This window comes from Manis javanica, chromosome 3 (assembly GCF_040802235.1).
Source record: "Manis javanica isolate MJ-LG chromosome 3, MJ_LKY, whole genome shotgun sequence".
In the NCBI taxonomy this organism is placed as follows: Eukaryota; Metazoa; Chordata; class Mammalia; order Pholidota; family Manidae; genus Manis; species Manis javanica.
The window spans coordinates 8,701,576-8,719,573 of record NC_133158.1 but is presented as its reverse complement, the minus strand read 5'-3'; the positions used below and the strand labels follow the sequence as shown (position 1 = coordinate 8,719,573).

General features: G+C 37.4%; 1 protein-coding gene across 25 annotated transcripts in view; it reads left to right on the top strand.

The window, feature by feature from the left end:
• Positions 1–17,998, top strand: part of FHIT (fragile histidine triad diadenosine triphosphatase) — a 1,286,968-nt gene that overhangs the window by 1,010,257 nt on the left and 258,713 nt on the right. The gene's annotated exons all lie outside the window — the stretch shown is intronic.

The window sequence follows — 17,998 nt, the reverse complement described above, 5'->3', positions numbered from 1 at the left end:
TATTCCAGGCTTTCCTGAAGTAGAGTTTTCCAGGCTCTATTTGTTCATTGTCTCCAGTCTTCAGCGTGTCTGACACAATCGACCCATCCCGTCTTCTGGAAATGTACTTTTCTCCTGACTTTCCAAATACCTCCCATTCCTTCTATTTTCTTATGTCCAGGAAACTCCTTTTCAGTATCCTTTGAAGGCTGTTTCTCAAACCAACTGGCCAAATGTCGGCATGCCTCCTGGTTCCATCCTATAGGTGATCCCGAGACCATACATGATATTCTGTGGCCACCAGAGAACTGACTAAATGTTAGAATATATTGTTTATGCCGGCAGAGATTTTTTTCTTAATTGCTCATTGTTGTGTCCCCAGTGCCTAGGATAGTATCTGGCTTATAGTAGATACCTAGCGTTTATTTGTTCACTGAGTGGCCAGTCAGTTGTAATTTGGTTCAGCTTTGAAGCTTTGTCATTTTCTACTTAAGGCTTGTTCTAACAAAATTCCAAAAGGAAGCTCAAGTTCCCAGGAAAGAAAAACAAATACTGCTCTACACAGACCGCATGAGAATGCCATATGAAGCTAGAGAGGGATGTCCCTAAATGTTTAAGTCTTCCCAGCCCAGCTTCTAGCCATGTTTCTACAGAGCCTTCAATGTGGCCCAGCCCCAGCCATTGTCTATAATTTCATATGAGATCCAGAGACAGAGATTCCTAGTGGAGATGCTCCAAAACTCCTGACCCACAAAAATCGTGAGAAGTAATAAAAAATGACTGCTATTTAAGTCTCTGAGTTTTAGAGTATTTTGTTATACAACACTAGGTGACTGGAATAATAAGTACTGTGTGTGTTCATTTTTTTCACATAGAAATTTGATTGTTCAGTTTTGGCTTTTTGATCTTTCATAACCATGGTACCTGTTTCTCAATGAATATTAATTTTCTTTTCATATTGCTTTCTTCTCTATTGGAACATTCTGCTCTAAATTCTTTATCAGCAGTGAGTGACTCTTTCAGCTGAGACATGTGTCCCTTTCATTTGTAACCAAGACTTCTCCTTTAGGAATAGTTTGAGTGGCAGGCATTCCAGGTGTTTAATGTTTTGTACTTTAATGAAGGCATACCTCATGAAAACAACTGTTGAACTGTTGAGCATTTCATGAATATTGGGACAGTATTACTAGGATCTTGTCTGTAGTCATATTTGAAAACATTATTTAAGGGTACTTTATTTACTTCGACAAATTTTCAGAGAATGTTTATATTTGAAGTAGGTAATGTCAGACTCTCAGAGAAAATACAATATTATTTATTATATAGTAGGTTTGGCAGGTTCCCTATTTATAACTGTGATTAACATTTGTAAATAGTCACATTTTATTCCCACTATATTGTGTTGAATCAGGTAAGAAAGATCTGATTCAGATCAATAATTATTGCACATAAAATCATAAGCCCTTTCAAATATGTAAGACTATAAATTATGTGTGCTTGTGAAAGTGGTGAAAAACTGAACATAAAATTTTAAAATATTAAAGTTTGAAAACCTAGTAATCTATCAGCCATTAAAATATAGAATAGGCAAGAAATCATTACTCTGAAATTTAATAAGATCGCAGAGTGTTTGGGTGATATTTCCATCTTAGTGTAGAAGTAGTTCTGAGGACAATTGTGAGACTGACTTAATCTTAAGTAAGCTAAATGGATTAAATAACCATCTGGACTGTTCATCTACTCTTGTGAGATTTCCAAGTGCCTATTTGCTAGTCTGGAATATAAAATACATTGTCCAGAAAGCATTTAACCCAGCTTCTATAAATAGGAAGAATACATGATAAGATAAATTATACAAAGAAAATTGGAAAATTCACAAATACATGGAGATCAAACAACATGCTACCCAACAACCAATGGATCAAAGAAGAAATAAGAAGTAACAAAATACCTTGAGACAAATGTAAATGGACATATAACATACCAAAATGTGTGGGATGCAGAAAAGCAAGTTTTAAGGAGAAAGTTCTTAGCAATAAATGCCTACCTCAACAAAAAAGACAAGTCTCAAATAAACAGCTTTACATCTGAAGGAGGTAGGAAAACAAATGAGCCCAAACTTAATATTAAAGCAGAAATATATGAAATAGGGACTAAAAAGACAAGAGAGAGGATCAGTAAAACTAAGAGCTGGTTCTCCGAAAAGATAAACAGAGTTGCCAAGCCTTTAGCTAGAATAACCAAGAAGAAAAAGTGAGAGGACTCAAATAACATCAGAAATGAAAAAGGAGATGTTGTAGCATCTCCAACTGGTACCACAGAAACAAAGGATTATAAGAGACTACTATAAATGACAATAAATTAGACAATAAATTAGACAACCTGGAATAAATTTTTAGAAATATGCAACTAGCAAGACTGAATCATGATGAAGTAGAAAACTCAACAGACCAATTCCTAATAAGAAGATTGAATCAACAATCAAAAACCTCCCAATAACAAGAGCAAAAAAGTCCAGGCAAGGTGGCTTCACTGGTGAAATCTACCAAACATTCAGAGAATTAAAACTACTTACTTGCAAACTCTGCAAAAAAGAATAGGAGATAAAGGACTTCTTCCAAACCTATTTTGTGAGGCAAGCATTACCCTGATACTATAACCAGACAAGGAAGTCATAGGAAAACAAAATTATAAGCCAGTATCCCTGAGGAGTATAAATTTTAAAATCCTCAACAAGATATTCATGAACCAAATTCAAAAATACATAAAAAGAATTGTAGACCATAATGAGGTGTGATTTATTCCAGGGATGCAAGTGTGGTTCAAGATATACAATAAATCAATGTGAGAAACCACATTAACAAAATGAAGGATAAAAATCATATGATCATCTCAATAGAGGCAGAAAAAAATTGAAAAAATTCAACATCCATTCATGATAAAAACACTCAACAAACTAGGTATAAAGGGCATCTAAGTCGATATAATAAAGGCCATAGTTAATATCATAATAACAAGCCCGCAGTTAATATCATACTCAGCAGTGAAAAGCAAAATGTTTTTATTCTAAAATCAGGAACAAGACAAGGAGTCTACTCTTGTCATTTTTTATTCAACATATAATTGGAAATCCTAGCTAGAGAAATTAGGGAAAAAAAGAAATACAAACCATCTGAATTGGAAAGGAAGTGAAATGTCATTATTTGCAGATGACATGATAAAATATATAAAAACCCTAAAGACCATCAAGAAATTGTTAGAACTAATAATAAATGCAGTAAAATTGCAGGATATAAAATCTTTACTCAAGAACCTGTTGGATTTCTATATACTAATAATGAACTATCAGAAAGAGAAAGAAAACAATCCTCCTTACGATTGTATCAAAAAGAATAAAATACCTAAGAATAAACTCAAGCAAGGAGGTGTGAGACCTATATAGTGAAAACCATAAGACATTAAGGAAAAAAATTAAAGAAGACACAAATAAATGGAAACATATTCCATCTTATGGACTGGAAACATCAATGTCAAAATGCCCATACTACCCAAAGCAATCTACAGATTTGATGCAATCCTTATCAAAATTGCATGGCATTTTTGAAAGAAATAGAGCAAATAATCCTAAAATTTCTATGGAGCCACAGAAACCCTTGAATAACCAGAGCAATATTGAGGAAGAAGAACAAAGTGGGAGGCATCCTGCTCCCTAATTTCAAGCTGTATTACAAAGCCTATAGGAAACAGAACTGTATGGTATTGGCAGAAAAATGGACACATAGATCAATGGAACAGAATAAAGAGCCCAGAAGTAATCCCACATCTATATGGTCAATTAATTTATAGCAAAGGAGTCAAGAATATAATGGAAAATGGACAGTCTTTTCAGTAAACAGTGCTGGGAAAACTGGACAGTCACATGCAGAAGAATGAAACATGACCACTCTCTTATACCATACACAAACATTAACTCAGAATGGAGTAAAGATTTGAATATAAGACCCAAAGCCGTAAAATTCTAAGAAGGAAATATAGTTGGTAAGCTCCCTGACATAGGTCTTGGCAATGATTTTTTTTAACCTGACAGAAAAGTAAAGCAATGAAAGCAAAAATAAAGAAGTGGCACTACATCAAACTAAAACCTTCTGCACAGCAAAGGAAGCCATCAGCAAAACAAAAGGCAGCTTACAGCATGGGAGGAAATTTTGCAATAATTTATCTTTAGGAGGCTACTATCCAAAATATACAAAGAACAAATACAACTCCACCACAAAAAAAAAAAGAAGTCTGATTTAAAAGTGGACGGAATATCTGAATATTTTTCCAAAACATATAGATGGCCATCAGGTACAAGAAAAGATGTTCAACATCATTAATCTTCAGGGAAATACAAAATCAAAATCACAATGAAGTATCACCTTTCATGAGTTAGAATGGTTAGTATCAAAAAGATAAGAAAAAACAAGTGTTGGTGAGGACGTGCAGAAAACCTTTGTGCACTGCTGAGAATGTAAATTGATGCAGCCACTGTGGAAAACAGTGTGAGGGTTCCTCAGAAAGTTAAATATATAGCATATGATCTAGCAATTCCACTTACGGATATTTATCTGAACAAAATGAAAACACTAGCTGGAAACGATTCATGCACCCCATGTTCACTGCAGCATTATTTACAATAGCCAAGATATGAAAACAACCTAAGTGTCCACCACTGGGTGAATTGATAAACTGTGGTATATATACAGGTAGTGGAATATTACTCAGTCATAAAAAAGAACCAAATGTTGCCATTTGCAACAACATAGATGGACCTTGAGGGCATCATGCTAAGTGAAAGAAGTCTGATAAAGATAAATACCATATGATCTCTCTTATACAGAGAATCTAAAAACAAACAAATAAAACAGAGAATAGGTTGGTGGTTGCCAGAAGTAGCAGAGTGAGGGGTCAAAGAAATGAGTGAAAGGGGTATGAACTTATTAAAAAATACAAATAAAACAAAACAGCCCAATGCTAGGTATTCACCATTAATGTATCAGCTGAAATAACTTCACCACCTTAAAAACGCCAGACACTCTGCTTACTTTCCCCATCTGTTGTTACATGTTGTCTACTTTTTCATTAGAAACATTGACATATAAAATAAATTAAGTGAGTAAGTTAAATAAAAAAACAAAGGACAATAAAAGTAAATTCAAAACAAAAGCTAAAATTTTCATAATGGTGGCTGAATGGTGGTAGCCCATCACGGTCATGCTAAGGTCGGCAGTTTTCCTTCTACTAAAATCCTCCAAAACTGCCCAAGATTTAGTTCATAGTCTTCTTCTTCCTCCCCTTCCTCAAATGATGGAAACCAAGCTCCCTGCACCAGAGGCAATTTCTTCTAGAGCTGGATCAAGGAGTGGAAGTGGCAGTGAAGCACATCTGTTATTTCTGAATGACGGTGCCTGTATTAAATAGCTTGGATCTTTAAATTGCTTCCACTCATATTGTAGAAATGGCTAATCAGTCTTAAGGTATGACCCAGTGTGTTCTTGCCTTGGGGAAGGGTAAAAAGCCTGTTGTCTGGGCAGTCACTTACCTTCTATTCAGAATTGTCCCTATATGTTTTCGTGCACCCTCAATGCTGCTATGTAAAGGACATGTCTACTCTTTAAACAGAACTAGAAGGAAAATAAATGAAAACAGTTGTGTGCTTAGAGTGGTGGGATTATGAGTTCATTTTTTATTTCATCTTTATGATCTTTTTAATGTTATTTTAAGTGTCTTTATAATGTAAATAAGAAGAAAAATCAAAGAAAGTTTTATTACTTACCAAGTATTACTGGCCTCTAGGGCATTTAAAGTCTTTGCATGTGAAGCTCTCATTATGCAGAAAATCTCATTCAGTCATTCAAGCGATGTTTATCTAGCAAGGCATTGTGAGAGTACAGAATCCCAGTGGAGACACTGTTCTAAGAGTCATAATGGCCTTAAGAGGTAAAATAACATGCTATGTATGTTAAAAGTGTGAGCAGTTTCCTGTTAGCCAGAAGTACCAGGGCTGTGTTTTTGAGGAGGTGGAATCCATCTTGAATCTGAAAGAATGACAAGATTTGGGAAATGTGGAGATAAGTAGCCATCGAAGATATTGGCCAAATATTGTCAGCTCTCCTTCCGTCCAGCCATGTTGTAGAACTGCACTTGTGGTTCAGGGGAACCATGTGATTAGTTATGGCAAGGAAGTGTATCACCTTTTGTACTAAGCACCTAACTTATGGTGGAGGACCTTACAGAGGTTTCTTTCCCCCCAGCATGGCTGCCAGCAATGTTTGAACTGGTGGTTGTTCTATCAGCTGGGTGCCTGGGTAACAAAGGTGAGCAGAGCTCATCTGCTGGCCCGCAATGGACAAAGTATCCGGCAAAGAAGAAAACCTTTGTTGTTACAAGCTGCTGAAATTTGGGGGCTGCTTTATCACAGCAGCACTTAGCCTAATCTAGTATTATAAAGGGGAAAGAGCAGAAAACAATATTAACTAAGGTATGAGGAAGTTAAGTTTGGCAGGAGCCTGGAAGCATCCATGAGAATTGGTGAAAAACAAGGTTGAGAAGAGTTGAGACCCTCCATGGCAAGCCTGGAACCTTAGGCTAAGGCGTAAGGGAAAACAAGCTTGTGTGGTGTGCCTGGGCTTTGCTTTTAATGCATTGTGTTGTTATTCCATGTTCTACCCCTAAACTGAGAGTACCTAAGACATATTAAAGGGAGGGACCCTCCTGTAAAACTGGCCGTCTTAAAAACAAAAGCAAAACCACTTTGCTGGTGCAATACTCAGAATGATGCTGTTTCTCCATATGTTGCCATTCTGAAAACTCCACGTAGCTGTATGACGCTGGTCCCTCACCCCTGGACCTTGGTGCGCTTTCTAGGACCTCACACAGTGACTGATATGGACTCGGCACTAGGCATGAATTTATCTGTGTGAAGAGAATCTCTCTTCATGAGCAGATGGTTTAATCCTCTGAGTCAAGTTTGTGTATTCATTGCCCTGTGTTATCTTTGTCTCCAGAGCATGATGAAAATGAGTTAAGGTTTGTAAAATGTTTGGAGAGGCATGAGGAAAAAAAAAAAAAAGCATCGTGTATGAATGAGATGGCAGTAATAATAGTTACCACTGAGACAGAGATTGGTGGAGGAAATTTAGTTGATTTGTATCAAAAAGGCTCAATGCTATGAATAACTAAAGTTAAATCTTATTTCTGAAGTTCTTAAACATTCCCATTGCCATCAGCCCTTTAATCTCATTTTAATGCAGTTTTTTACATGTAAATTAATATAATAAATGTCAATGTTGAATAGAATAAGGTCACATTTTACTACTTTGACCAGAAGTGTAATCTTCCAAGATTCAATTTTATTACTATTATAACAGTCATACTGGATAAGGTCACCAATATTTCTTTCCAAATGATATAATATATGACGACAGCCTTTATACCAACTTTAGTTTTTGTAATCTGGATTTATATTCTGAAACGTGTTGACAAAGATACACCACGGACATTTCTTGGTCAAATGGCAGCCTGCGGAAGATGTTTCCCTCTAATTTATGGGAAATAGGGAAATGGATGAATGAAGTGGTTGAAATGTAGCATTTTCTTGATTGTATCGTCCCCTTGCCTGCAAATAATTAAATTCTTGTAGGATCCTGGTCTCCCACTTGAAAGGGAAAGGTGATGTTTAAAGACCTTTCAGGAAGTAAAACGGGGGATTTCTCTCTGTTTCCTGTCTATGGGCAAGCCAGCCAGCTGGCCAGCCTGCACAATTCATTTGAGTGACATGTTCATTGCATCAGGAGAGTTCAGGGTGCTGAGGGATGGGAAAGGGCAACTAGCAAAGCCATTTCCCCTTGACCCGCCTCTGCAACATCCTCACCACGTGATCCATCTCTGCTGGCATGTCTTCGGTGGGGCACGCAAGAGTAGCTACCTTTATCACATTGTGAAGATTCAATGAGGGAATATGTGGAAATACTTTTGCCATATGCCAGTGAGTGTAAGCAGTGGCTGTTTTGTTACCAGAAGTATTCCGTGGGCCACCACCTCAGGAGGCGGTGTGTATCCATCTTCACAGAGTTCTCCCTGTTAAAAACTTATACTGAGCCCAAAGGTGACTGTGGTACTTTCTACTCGGTGACTATAGTTTGACTTTAGGGATCATGATTAATAAGGGTGATGCCAATAGCTGCTACTTAATATTAATTGAATGCTTACGCTGTGTCAGTCCCTATATCCAGAGCGTCATTACATTGAAAAATCATTTTGGGATATTTGAAAATACTCAAAAGCAGCAAAAATAATATAAAGGATGCCCATTTACCTTCAACCAAATTCAGTGTTTATTGAGCTTTTGATACATGTACTGCATTTTGCTAAAATTTATTAAGCAGGTTCTTAGAAACAGTTTTGTCTCAACTCTACATACATTGTTACATATCTTTAATAATGATAGACATTCCCAAATAGAACTATAATACCATTTCACACCTAACCACATTTATAGCAATTTCTTGATATAATGTAATTTTCAAGTTTCTGTGGCTATTTCAAAATCTTTTTATCATTGATTGCTTGAATCAGAATCCAAAGAAAATCTCATTTTCTTTGGTTACTTATACTAGTATTCTTTTAGTACAATATTTTTAGGACACTGACTTTTTTTTTTTTTTAACTGAATCAGTTGCCCTGTAGACCATTCTCTATTCTGGATTTGTCTGTTTACTTTCCCTCGGCATTATTTAACATGTTTCTCTATCTTTTTTGTTTTGTAAGTGGTACGTTAGCTCTAAAGAGGGTTGTCTAGTAATGTGGATAGTAGCTACTTGTGACTGTTTAAATAAAGATTAATTCAATTCAAATTAAAATCAAGTAAAAAAATCAGTTGCTCACTTGCAATGGCCACACTGGGTAGCCTAAGCACAGGACTGTCTATGATTAAGGAAATGTGTGGTCTAAGGATTGATTATTTTCGGATACAAGCAACTGTGGAAGTGTTGTGTCTTTCAAATCACGTCTTTTAAGAAGGCAGAATAGCTGGACGTGCCACTCTTAAGGTCTTGAAATTGATCAGCAGCTTTAGGTAGTAACACCCTCTCCGTTATAAACTTTCCATCAACCTTTTGTCTAAAGCAGGAGTTCTTTACCTTTTGTTAGGTGGGCCCTTTATGCAGTTGGTGAAGCCTCTTCTCCTGGTGATATTTTTAAATGGAGAGAACGAAATATATAAAAATACAAAGGAAATGGATGTTACTGAATACCAGCTATAATAATACTAAAGAGCAAATATGTGGTTTAGCAAAATACGCACCACTTTATTACACATTAAATAACAAGAACTGATGGCAGCTATAATGATTACTGTAATTTTGTGATTCTCATAGAATTGATGAGTAGTTGTGGCACTGATGATATTTTAAGATATCCACAACAATTATAAAGTGATCACTTTAAAAATGATCTGTGATTTGTACTGTGAACCATTGGAGCTACTGTTACTATTATGGTGTGTTCCCTACATTCATCATTTAAGGAGATGCAAAATTTCAGTTAGAAGTTAGTGAAAACGAATATGCACCTTTTTTCCCTATTCATTTTCATGTTTTCCCCCTCTAGCCATTCATCTTCCCCCAAGTGCCCATAGGACCCCCTTCCTCCCTGCCCCAGGTTAAGAACCCCTAACCTAAGCCCTAAACTCACCATTAATAATTTTTGCAAGTATGAACGATTATATTATGATCAGAAAATGGTGACTTGGGTAAATCTGTTATTCCTTTCACTTTTAGAGCTTGAACACTTGAAAAAACTCCATCACTGGAGCTGTTGGGTTACCTTGAAATACAGTTTAAACAGAATAGACAATAACCCATTCTGCAGATGAAGTCACTGAGATTCAGAGAGTTTATGTGCCCCAAGTCAAGTAGCAAAGCAGTGGTAGACATGGAATAGTGACCCAGATCTGTGTCCCTCCCCAGCCCACATGCTAGATTCAAATTACGCTCTGCCATTTGCTGGCCATTAATTAACCTGCCTCTTCCTCATCAACAGCCTTTCTGATGCTATGGCTTCGAGGCTGACCCTTGTTTCCTTATTCCCATGGTCTCTGATCTTCCTTACCCCTGCTTAGCCCTTCTGTGCACGTGCTACAGGCTGCCCCTGGTGGCTCCCACGTTGACAGAAAACTGCGCGAGGGGCCTTGCCAACAAAGTTCAGAGTGAGAAATCACCTCCCTCAGCTCAACACCAGACACACAGTCACATTCCGAGATAAAATGTGTTTCATGGAGACAGCATTTCTCTGTCGACTCATCTCGAGCTTATTCTCAACAAAATTCCCAAGCTGTTTTCACACATGCTGCTGTGAAGTGAGTGCAACTGCTCCATCGTGCAGATGAGCCAATGGGAGGCTGGACCTGTGGAGCTCACCCGCCAGAACGTTCCTCTTCCCATTGGTCTAAGGGCAGAACATAGGAGAAGGAAGACAACCCAGAGAATCTCCCGTGTGTGGGGGTGAAACATCACCCAGGAGAATACCAGTTGTTTTTTCTACGACACAGCTGGCTACCAGGCATTCCTGACTCCTGCTGCCATTCCGTGTACGTTCTAGATAGGCAATAAGTAAACATAAATGAATGCTAAAATTCCAGAATTGAAACAGATTCTGAGAGATATAAGACTTATGGAAGAGCAGGAGCTTCAGATGGAGCGGGCAAGTTCCTCCACAGGGACACTGGAGCAGAGCTAGCCAGGGCTTCGGGGGCTGGCCTTTGGATTGAGGAATGAATGAGATGTGGCCTCTGTTTTTAAAGAATTTTGGACTGCTGACAGGAGATGCACTATAGAAAGGAGTAGGAGAGCTTGGGAGTGGAGGGGATCAGGGATGTATTTGCATCCCCTCAGAACAAGGAGTTTGGCAAGAATGTTGCATGTTATGCGTCATCCGCGTGAAACAGAGGACATGCACAGTATTGATGTTAGCTGTTATGTAATCTCTCTCTCTCTGCATATTGTTTAGCACAGGAGTACATTTGCTGGAGAAAGCTTAATGTTTAACAGCCAGATTTAACGCTGCATTAAATCTGGGGTCACGCAGTTTGGTATCATGGAGTTCTCAACCAAGCTATTTGGAGAAAAAAATAAATTGTCAACTTTATTTTTCCCACTCTGTTGGGAGCAGTATAAGACAATTAAATATATGCTTCCTAGACAGAATATTGGGTAAATACATATTTTGAAAGTCATTTATAGTCCTTGAATTTCTTCAACCCACTCTCTCCAGCAATTACTCAGATGCATGTCCAGTAAGACATTAGTTCCTGGCACAGGTTTTAAATTTGTGGCCCATTAGTCCTACTTTTTATTTTTCCTACCCAATATTTTTCATGAATTTGAAATACAGTCCTCAGTATATACAGCAGGGTAGGACTGAAAAATGACCACACAGGCTGACACTATGTAAAGCAACCTTAATAACCAGTGGGAAAAATTATTCCCATTATTCAATGACCCGTAAAGTTTTCATCAAAACACTTAACACTCTTTTATTGTCTGTTAAAAGTATGTAGGGAATTTTTTTTTTAATTAAGACTAATTCTTATTTAGTGCACCATAATTTAAAACATTAGAAATGCTGAGAATTAAAGTGCTTTTTTTTCCCCTTTGGAAAAAAATTTATTTACTTTTAAATAAATTACTTATCATGAGTAGTTTGAACAGTGCTCAATTGCTTTTTCTGATCATATAACATGTAACACAGACAGAGCATCTTTTCTATGCCTTGGCAAATTGGCATACTCCCCCTAAGTCTGGATCAGTTTCCAACATTTTATACTTTGTGCTTTCAGTGTGGTGAAACATGAAGTTTGTTTTTTGTTTTTTTTTTGAGAGGACATCTCTCATATTTATTGATCAAATGGTTGCTAACAACAATAAAATTCTGTATAGGGGAGTCAATGCTCAATGCACAATCATTAATCCATCTCAAGCCTAATTCTCATCAGTCTCCAATCTTCTGAAGGATAACGAACAAGTTCTTACATGGTGAACAAATTCTTACATAGTGAATAAGTTACATGGTGAACAGTACAAGGGCAGTCATCACAGAAACTTTCGGTTTTGATCACGCATTATGAACTATAAACAATCAGGTCAAATATGAATATTCGTTTGATTTTTATACTTGATTTATATGTGGATCCCACATTTCTCCCTTTATTATTATTATTTTTTTTATTTTTAATAAAATGCTGAAGTGGTAGGTAGATGCAAGATAAAGGTAGAAAACATAGTTTAGTGTTGTAAGAGAGCAATTGTAGATGATCAGGTGTGTACCTGTAGACTATGTGCTAATCCAAGCTAGACAAGGGCAATAAAACATCCACGGATGCAGAAGCTTTCTCTCAAAACGGGGTGGGGGGAGGTTCTAAGCTTCACCACTGTTGTTGCCCGATTTCTCACCTAATGGCCCCCCTGCGACTGTGCCTGTCTTAGGTTGTTCCTCCCTTGAGGAATCTTACCCGTCTCTGGCTAACCAGTCATCTTCCAGGGCCATACAGGGAAATGTAAAGTTGGTAAGTGAGAGAGAAGCCGTATTGTTTGAAAAGGTTAGCTTCTTACTTCTTTGCAGATTTATGCCCTGTGGCTTCTATGCCCAGCACTTGTCTCGAGGTATCTTTACCACCTGGAGGAATTATGATGCTCGGTAAATTCGATATGAGGCACAAATTCTATTTAAGGGTTGTAATTAGGAAGGAAGAAGAAAAGCTATAGAGGTAGCATATGGAAGAAAACATGGGAGGATTATTTCTTTGATATATCTTCTTGTAGAGTACCTTAAGCATGTATAGGTTTTAAACTACTAACTAACTTGCACACACATATTAACATATTAGGAATACGGTGACATAAACAAAGCAAATCTATAATTACCACCATCTCCAGTGAAGCCAAGAAAACCATTTAGGCACCCTAGGCATTTGTGAAAATTTGTCTATGATATGATGGATATTGTCCAACTGTACTTGAACAGTCTGAGAGAAATCAGACAAATTAAAGCAACCCATTTCTGGGATCTGTTCACATCCCATATGTTCTTTTAACCGTAGATAGTCTATAGTCATAAGATTTTGGAGTGCTACAACTTGCACCCCTCCCAACTCCTGGTTGAGTTCCAACAGTACAGATCCACTCAAATTTGTTGTCTCACTGTATGCACATGCCAGCCCAGACATCTCCCTCCTCATTCCAATGGCAAGTCCAGGAAACAGTGGGATGGATGCAGCCACAACCGCAGCATCGCCCAGATCCCTGTGGAGGCTTTTTGATGATCATCCCCTGGCACGAGTCCTCCAGAGAGTGCTGATGCCGGAAGCTCCTCCTCATATCGTATCTTAGTTCATTTTCTGGGTAGCCAAGTTAGGCCTTGATCTTCTGCATAAAAACAAACAGACCCTTTGCCCACACTTTGACCTGCCCTCTATACCACTGTGCAGAACTCATTGGAGGTCACCACACAGGAACTGCTTTATTTATTTATTTATTTATTTATTTATTATTTTTATTTTTTATATATATTTATTTATTTATTTTTAATTTTTATTTTTATTAAGAGAAAGGAATATTATCAGAAAAGAGTACCTTCATAGCCGATCATCTGACACCCTTTAAGTGATCAAAATTAAGGATATTTGAATCATGAGTTAATCTTTGATTTACCAATAGTTTTATCCTATCAAGTAGTAATCCCCTTTTCTTTCTTTCTTTCTTTTTTTTTTAATCTTTAATCTACACTTAGGTGAAGAATACTATGTTCACTATGCTCTCCCCTATATCAGGTCCCCCCTAAAAACGACATTACAGTCACTGTCAATCAGCATAGCAAAATGTTGTAGAATCCCTACTTGTCCTCTCTGTGTTGTGCAGCCCAATCTCCCCTTTCTCCCTCCCCCCCATGCATGCTAATCTTAATACCCCCTTTCTTCTCCCACACTTTATCCCTCCCTGCCCACCCATCCTCCCCAGTTCCTTTACCTTTGGTACCTGTTAGTCCATTATTTGATTCTGTAATTCCGCTGCTGTTTTGTTCCTTCAGTTTTTCCTTTGTTCTTATACTCCTCAGATGAGTGGAAATCATTTGGTATTTCTCTTTCTCCGCTTGGCTTATTTCACTGAGTATAATACCCTCCAGGTCTATCCATGTTACTGCAAATGGTAGGATTTGCCCTCTTCTTATGGCTGAATAATATTCCATTGTGTATATGTACCACTTCTTCTTTATCCATTCATCTACCGATGGACACTTAGGTTGCTTCCAATTCTTGGCTATTGTAAATAGTGCTGCGATAAACATAGGGGTGCATCTGTCTTTCTCAAACTTGATTGCTGCGTTCTTAGGGTAAATTCCTAGGAGTGGAATTCCTGGGTCAAATGGTAGGTCTGTTTTGAGCATTTTGATGCACCTCCATACTGCTTTCCACAATGGTTGAACTAATTTACATTCCCACCAGCAGTGTAGGAGGGTTCCCCTTTCTCCACAGCCTCGCCAACATTTGTTGTTGTTTGTCTTTTGGATGGTAGCCATCCTTACTGGTGTGAGGTGATACCTCATTGTAGTTTTAATTTGCATTTCTCTGATAATTAGCGATGTGGAGCATCTTTTCATGTGTCTCTTGGCCATCTGTATTTCTTTTTTAGAGAACTGTCTGTTCAGTTCCTATGCCCATATTTTAATTGGGTTATTTGTTTTTTGTTTGTTGAGGCATGTGAGCTCTTTATATATTCTGGACGTCAAGCCTTTATCGGATCTGTCAATTTCAAATATATTCTCCCATACTGTAGGGTTCCTTTTTGTTCTATTGATGGTGTCTTTCACTGTACAGAAGCTTTTCAGCTTAATGTAGTCCCACTTGCTCATTTTTGCTGTTGTTTTCCTTGCCTGTGGAGATATGTTCAAGAAGAGGTCACTCATATTTATGTCTAAGAGGTTTTTGCCTATGTTTTTTTCCAAGAGTTTAATGGTTTCATGACTTACATTCATGTCTTTGATCCATTTTGAGTTTACCTTTGTATATGGGGTTAGACAATGGTCCAGTTTCATTCTCCTACATGTAGCTGTCCAGTTTTGCCAGCACCATCTGTTAAAGAGATTGTCATTTCGCCATTGTATGTCCATGGCTCCTTTGTACCAAATTGTCTTGATTACTATGGCTTGTAGTAGAGCTTGAAGTTGGGGAGTGAGATCCCCCCTACTTTATTCTTTCTCAGGATTGCTTTGGCTATTCAGGGTCTTTGGTGTTTCCATATGAATTTTTGAATTATTTGTTCCAGTTCATTGAAGAATGTTGCAAGTAATTTGATAGGGATTGCATCAAATCTGTATATTGCTTTAGGCAGGACGGCCATTTTGACAATATTAATTCTTCCTATCCATGAGCAGGGGATGAGTTTCCATTTGTTAGTGTCCCCTTTAATTTCTTTTAAGAGTGACTTGTATTTTTTGGGGTATAGGTCTTTCACTTCTTTGGTTAGGTTTATTCCTAGGTATTTTATTCTTTTTGATGCAATTGTGAATGGAATTGTTTTCCTGATTTCTCTTTCTATTGATTCATTGTTAGTGTATAGGAAAGCTACAGATTTCTGTGTGTTAATTTTGTATCCTGCAACTTTGCTGTATTCCGATGTCAGTTCTAGTAGTTTTGGAGTGGAGTCTTTAGGGTTTTTTATGTACAATATCATATCTGCAAATAGTGACAGTTTAACTTCTTCTTTACCAATCTGGATTCCTTGTATTTCTTTGTTTTGTCTGATTGCCATGGCTAGGACCTCCAGTACTATGTTAAATAACAGTGGGGAGAGTGGGCATCCCTGTCTGGTTCCCGATCTCAGTGGAAATGCTTTCAGCTTCTCGCTGTTCAGTATAATGCTGGCTGTGGGTTTATCATATATGGCCTTTATTATGTTGAGGTACTTGCCCTCTATTCCCATTTTGCTGAGAGTTTTTATCATGAATGGATGTTGAATTTTGTCAAATGCTTTTTCAGCATCTATGGAGATGATCATGTGGTTTTTGTCTTTCTTTTTGTTGATGTGGTGGATGATGTTGATGGATTTTCGAATGTTGTACCATCCTTGCATCCCTGGGATGAACCCCACTTGGTCATGGTGTATGATCCTTTTGATATACTGTTGAATTCTGTTTGCTAATATTTTATTGAGTATTTTAGCATCTACATTCATCAGGGATATTGGTCTGTAATTTTCTTTTTTGGTGGGGTCTTTGCCTGGTTTTGGTATTAGGGTGATGTTGGCTTCATAGAATGAGTTTGGGAGTATTCCCTCTTCTTCTATTTTTTGGAACACTTTAAGGAGAATGGGTATTATGTCTTCTCTGTGTGTCTGATAAAATTCCGAGGTAAATCTGTCTGGCCCTGGGGTTTTGTTCTTGAGTAGTTTTTTGATTACCGTTTCAATTTCTTTGCTCGTATTTGGTTTGTTTATCTTTTGTGTTTCTTCCTTGGTCAGTCTTGGGAGGTTGTATTTTTCTAGGAAGTTGTCCATTTCTTCTAGGTTTTCCAGCTTGTTGGCATATAGGTTTTCATAGCAGTCTTTAATAATTCTTTGTATTTCTGTGGAGTCTGTCGTGATTTTTCCATTCTCATTTCTGATTATGTTGATTTGTGTTGATTCTATTTTTCTCTTAATAAGTTTGGCTAGAGGCTTATCTTTTTTGTTTATTTTCTCAAAGAACCAGCTCTTGGTTTCGTTGATTTTTGCTATTGTTTTATTCTTCTCAATTTTGTTTATTTCTTCTCTGATCTTTATTATGTCCCTCCTTCTACTGACTTTAGGCCTCATTTGTTCTTCTTTTTCCAGTTTCTATAATTGTGATGTTAGACTATTCATTTGGGATTGTTCTTCCTTCTTCAGGTGTGCCTGGATCGCTGTATACTTTCCCTTAAGACTGCTTTCGCTGCGTCCCACAGAAGTTGGGGCTTTGTGTTGTTGTTGTCATTTGTTACTATATATTCCTTGATCTCTATTTTGATTTGTTCATTGATCCATTGATTATTTAGAAGCATGTTGTTAAGCCTCCATGTGTTTGTGAGCCTTTTTGTTTTCTTTGTAGAATTTATTTCTAGTTTTATACCTTTGTGGTCTGAAAAATTGGTTGGTAGAATTTCAATATTTTGGAATTTACTAAGGCTCTTTTTGTGAGCTAGTATGTGGTCTATTCTGGAGAATGTTCCATGTGCACTTGAGAAGAATGTATATCCTGTTGCTTTTGGATGTAGAGTTCTATAGATGTCTGTTAGGTCCATCTGTTCTAGTGTGTTGTTCAGTGCCTGTGTGTTCTTACTTATTTTCTGCCTGGTGGATCTGTCCTATGGGGTGAGTGGTGTGTTGAAGTCTCCTAAGATGAATGCATTGCAGTCTATTTCCCTCTTTAGTTCTGTTAGTATTTGTTTCACAAATGCTGGTGCTCCTGTGTTGGGTGCATATATATTTAGAATGGTTATATCCTCTTGTTGCACTGAGCCCTTTATTATTATGTAGTGTCCTTCTTTATCTCTTGTTACTTTCTTTGTTTTGAAGTCTATTTTGTCTGATATTAGTACTGCAACCCCTGCTTTCTTCTCACTGTTGTTTGCCTGAAATATGTTTTTCCATCCTTTGACTTTTAGTCTGTGCTTGTCTTTGGGTTTGAGGTGAGTTTCTTGTAAGCAGCATATAGATGGGTGTTGCTTTTTTATCCATTCTATTACTCTGTGTCTTTTGATTGGTGCATTAAGTCCATTTACATTTAGGGTGACTATTGAGAGATATGTACTTATTGCCATTGCAGGCTTTAGATTCGTGGTTACCAAAGGTTCAAGGTTAGCTACTTTAGTATCTTACTGCCTAACTTAGCTCACTTATTGAGCTATTATATACACTGTCTGGAGATTCTTTTCTTCTCCCCCTTCTTATTCCTCCTCCTCCATTCTTCAAAT